Source organism: Bicyclus anynana, chromosome 18 (genome assembly GCF_947172395.1).
Source record: "Bicyclus anynana chromosome 18, ilBicAnyn1.1, whole genome shotgun sequence".
Taxonomy (NCBI): Eukaryota; Metazoa; Arthropoda; class Insecta; order Lepidoptera; family Nymphalidae; genus Bicyclus; species Bicyclus anynana.
The window spans coordinates 6218189-6223188 of NC_069100.1; the positions used below are offsets into that span (position 1 = coordinate 6218189).

A 5000-nucleotide genomic window follows, 5' to 3' on the forward strand; every position below is an offset into this window, starting at 1 on the left:
GTGCGCGGTTCACTTCTATACCGTCCGACAGCCGGCCGGCCACCGTCGCGGTCCAGCGGAGGGCGCGAGCCCGCCGCTGGGCGAATCGGACGGCGCTCAAGCCGACGTCGAACGGGTCGCGATGCATTACTGAGAGAGAAGTGCACGACGCCGACGGTACTGGACGGACGCGACCCGTGCCGCGCCGCGGCACCCGCGAGGGGGCACGCGCGCGACATCGAGGCGCGCGCCCGCGCGCCGTCGGATGTCGATGAATCTCTCCGTTCGTTCATTCGAGTTTCGCAGGTTTACCCCTGAACGGTTTCACGTACTCTTGAACTCTCTCTTCAAAGTTCTTTTCAACTTTCCCTCACGGTACTTGTTCGCTATCGGTCTCGCGGTAATATTTAGCCTTAGATGGAGTTTACCACCCACTTAGGGCTGCACTCTCAAGCAACCCGACTCTGAGGAGCGTCCCTCTCGCCGCCTCGCTCCGTCGCTACGGGCCTGGCACCCTCTACGGGAAAGCGGCCCCGTTCAAGACGAACTTTGACGGGAGCGGCGACGGCGAGATAGCGGAACCTCCCGAACACCACATCTCCCGCGACCGTTAAAGCCGCGCGATTCAGTGCTGGGCTGATTCGCGTTCGCTCGCCGCTACTGACGAAATCCTGGTTAGTTTCTTTTCCTCCGCTTACTAATATGCTTAAATTCGGCGGGTGATCCTCCCTGATCTGAGGCCAACGATAAAAGTGGAGGCAGACGCGATATCCGTCGGCTCGACGGCGCCGTTCGCGCACGCGAGCGCGCTCCCCCGCCGCGAGGCGAGAGGGGCGCGCCGCGAGAGCGCACGGCGCCGCCGCGCGAGTCCGGACGTCGAGTCCGCCTACGCGTGCGCGTCAGCGGCACGCACGTACACGTGCGCGCGTACGTCGCCACAGATTCACCGTAAACGGAAGGGTCGGTGGGACGAGCGCGCACGGACGCACGCACACGCACACACGTGTGATATTTTTGAGCGGACCTGCGGAGCGCGTGCGCCGCCGCCGATCGAGAGACACTCTCGTCGAACGGCGCACGCACGCACTGCACCGGACGCGCCACGTGTCGCACTGTGTGGACAGTGTGGTGTGTGTATTTATGCAGCCGGCCCTCAGACAGGAGTGGTCCTGGATGTTTCTCCACGGACCGAAATGTACGTTCGAAATGTCGATGTTCAAATGTGTCCTGCAGTTCACACTATGACGCGCAGTTAACTGCGTTCTTCATCGACCCGCGAGCCAAGTGATCCACCGTCCAGGGTAATGGTTTTCGTTTTCTCGTTTTTTGTTGTGCACATGCGTTGTCGTTTTGTTGGGTGGTACGAGTGAGCGAGTGAGTGAGTGAGTGAGTGAGTGAGTGAGGTTAGATCGGTGCGTCTCTGACAACACGAGCACGCGCAAACGCAAACATGTGCGTACGCGGTACGTTAATGATCCTTCCGCAGGTTCCCCTACGGAAACCTTGTTACGACTTTTACTTCCTCTAAATGATCAAGTTTGGTCAACTTCCCAGCAACGCCGACGGCCGTGAAGCCACCGCGTGTCGGTCCGAAGACCTCACTAAATCATTCAATCGGTAGTAGCGACGGGCGGTGTGTACAAAGGGCAGGGACTTAATCATCGCGGGCTTATGACCCGCGATTACTAGGAATTCCTCGTTTATGGGGGATAATTGCAAACCCCAATCCCCAGCACGAAGGAGTTTCAACGGGTTGCCCGGGCCTCTAGGCCAGGGAGAACATGCTGATTCCTTCAGTGTAGCGCGCGTGCGGCCCAGGACATCTAAGGGCATCACAGACCTGTTATTGCTCAATCTCGTGCGCCTCGAAGACGCCGGTCCCTCTAAGAAGAACTTTAATACGCCGCCAGTGAGTTGCGCGACCGGAGTCGCGCACACCTAAATGACGACGCCTATTTAGCAGGCTAGAGTCTCGTTCGTTACCGGAATTAACCAGACAAATCGCTCCACCAACTAAGAACGGCCATGCACCACCACCCACCGAATCAAGAAAGAGCTGTTAATCTGTCAATCCTTCCGGTGTCCGGGCCTGGTGAGATTTCCCGTGTTGAGTCAAATTAAGCCGCAGGCTCCACTCCTGGTGGTGCCCTTCCGTCAATTCCTTTAAGTTTCAGCTTTGCAACCATACTCCCCCCGGAGTCCAAAATCTTTGGTTTCCCGGAAGCTGCCCGCCGAGCCATTGTAGTAACGTCGGCGGATCGCTAGATGACATATTTACGGTTAGAACTAGGGCGGTATCTAATCGCCTTCGAACCTCTAACTTTCGTTCTTGATTGATGAAAACACCTTTGGCAAATGCTTTCGCTGATGTTCGTCTTGCGACGATCCAAGAATTTCACCTCTAACGTCGCAATACGAATGCCCCCAGTTATCCCTATTAATCATTACCTCGGAGTTCTGAAAACCAACAAAATAGAACCGAGATCATATTCTATTATTCCATGCACGAAATATTCAAGCGGCATTTTGAGCCCGCTTTGAGCACTCTAATTTGTTCAAAGTAAAATTGTCGGCCCATCTCGACACTCAACGAAGAGCACCGCGATAGGATTTTGATATTGAACCGTCGCGTTAACGACGGCTCACCGACGATATGCTCCGCAGACGTGTCAGTATCACCGCGGATGCGGTGCACCGACAGCGCGGCGCACAAATGCAACTACGAGCTTTTTAACCGCAACAATTTTAGTATACGCTATTGGAGCTGGAATTACCGCGGCTGCTGGCACCAGACTTGCCCTCCAATTGTTCCTCGTTAAAATATTTAAAGTGTACTCATTCCGATTACGAGGCCTCGTAAGAGTCCCGTATCGTTATTTTTCGTCACTACCTCCCCGTGCCGGGAGTGGGTAATTTGCGCGCCTGCTGCCTTCCTTGGATGTGGTAGCCGTTTCTCAGGCTCCCTCTCCGGAATCGAACCCTGATTCCCCGTTACCCGTGACAACCATGGTAGTCGCAGAAACTACCATCGAAAGTTGATAAGGCAGACATTTGAAAGATGCGTCGCCGGTACTGGACCGTGCGATCGGCAAAAGTTATCCAGATTCATCAAAATTAACGACTTCGGACGCGAGGCCCTCCGTCGATTGGTTTTGATCTAATAAAAGCACTCGTCCCATCACTGGTCAGAGTTCTGATTGCATGTATTAGCTCTAGAATTACCACAGTTATCCAAGTAACCGAGTAAGATCTAAGGAACCAAAACTGATATATTGAGCCATTCGCGGTATCGCCTTAATACGGCTTGCACTGAGACATGCATGGCTTAATCTTTGAGACAAGCATATAACTACTGGCAGGATCAACCAGGGAGCAGATATTGATATTATTATCTAAGCTCTCTTCCCCCCGCCACACGACCCACAAACACACACCCACACTTCGTCCCCAACCCGGAAGCTCGACGGACACACGTCGCACGCGACAGGCGGGGGAGTGGGTGGTGGTGTGCGTGCGTGGCAGAGGGCCTCTGAAGCACGTGATCGCGCCACGGCTCCGGCGAACGGAGCGCGGCGCGGTGCCCGACATTGTGCAAGAAGAGCGTACACGACGCAATCTCACAGGACACGTCCTCCGACCGCACAGAAAAGTATGCCATTAGACACTCTCGCAGTGCTGTCGTCGGGTCCCAAAGAAACTTGAACGTTCTATGAACGAGACGTACATACCACACACGGCGCTCCACTGCTAGAGTGAAGCCGTAAGTGTTTTAACAGTGACTCTGCGGAAAACCACACGTGGGTCGTCGCCCGGAGTGTGAGAGACCGTCATCCAGACTCTCTGATTGCTCAATCAAGTTGGGAGTACACATTGTTCCAGGGCGACACACGATGCCGCCCCGCACACAGTAAATCAAGCTACCGACACCGTGGTTTGTGAATTTCTCGCCGTACGACGATTATACATACTACACGGGGTGTGGAAAAGCGTCAAACGCGATTCCGTCGGTTGCAACGCCGTTGTTTTTTTTTTTTTTGAACGTACGCGCGCGCACGCACCACGTTGTACATTCGTATATATACATACGTACACACACATATAAATTAATATATTAACATGTACGTACGTACACGTATATATTCAATTCAAACGTATCGCAAAAACACGATAACGCGCGCACACGCACAACACGCGCCGTGTCACGTCGACACCCGAGAAGAAAAGCGAGCGCCACCAGACTCTCACACAATCACCTCAAACGTCGACGCGCCACGACCCTGTCATAGTAGTAAACGCGCTGACGGCGCAATCTGTGTACATGTGTATGTGTTATTTTGAACGAATCAAAAAATCGAGCCGTTCGTTTATTGTGTGTCCCGAAAACGGGCCGGAAAAACATTTTCGACTACGAAAATGACTCGGAGGGGGGGGGGGGGGGGCGGGGGGGGGTGGGGGGCGGTCGCCGCCGCCGCGGTTTGGGGGGGTTTTGGCGGATGGGGAGGTGTTTCGTGAACAACTTTTTCTACACTTTCTACTCGACTAGTTGTTGTTGTTGTTGTTGTTGTTGTTGTTGTTGTTGTTGTTGTTGTTGTTGTTGTTGTTTAGGGTATTTACATTTTTAACCGACTTCAAAAAAAAAAGGAGGAGGTTAAGGTTAACCCAAGTGTTCTTAGTTAGGTGAAATGAAAAAATAAAAAAAAAAAACCAACAACACTACCTGTGAGACGCTATATAGAGTCGAAGTGAAAAAAAACTTTTTTTTTTTTTTTTTACTATTGCAACATGTTATTGTAACGTGCAACCAACAAATATATCTATCGTAACTGAAAAGGTGTGAAATAAATAAATAAATTAAACAAATAAAAAAACCCGACTGCATAAATTATACAAAAACTGAAAAGAAAATAACAAGCTCAGTCCACGTGTGTAGAAAGCAATTAGAAAATTAGAAAATTAGAAAACAGTCGGGACCTATTATTATATTGAATAGAATGATGTTCGTCTACATTTTTTTACAGGTC

At 51.9% G+C, this 5000-nt stretch overlaps 3 non-coding genes across 3 annotated transcripts in view; all 3 read right to left on the reverse strand.

Moving 5' to 3' along the window:
* The window catches only part of LOC128199061 (large subunit ribosomal RNA), a 3923-nt gene extending 3201 nt beyond the window's left edge, over window positions 1-722 (reverse strand). Inside the window, exon 1 of the ribosomal RNA XR_008251763.1 lies at window positions 1-722. This exon is cut by the window's left edge and continues 3201 nt beyond it. This is a non-coding gene — a ribosomal RNA (large subunit ribosomal RNA).
* Window positions 723-1126: 404 nt separating this feature from the next.
* On the reverse strand, window positions 1127-1283 carry LOC128199093 (5.8S ribosomal RNA). Its single transcript, XR_008251779.1, has one exon. It is a non-coding gene; the product is annotated as a 5.8S ribosomal RNA (ribosomal RNA).
* Window positions 1284-1448: 165 nt separating this feature from the next.
* LOC128199008 (small subunit ribosomal RNA) lies at window positions 1449-3351 on the reverse strand. Its single transcript, XR_008251712.1, has one exon. It is a non-coding gene; the product is annotated as a small subunit ribosomal RNA (ribosomal RNA).
* Window positions 3352-5000: the final 1649 nt, after the last annotated feature.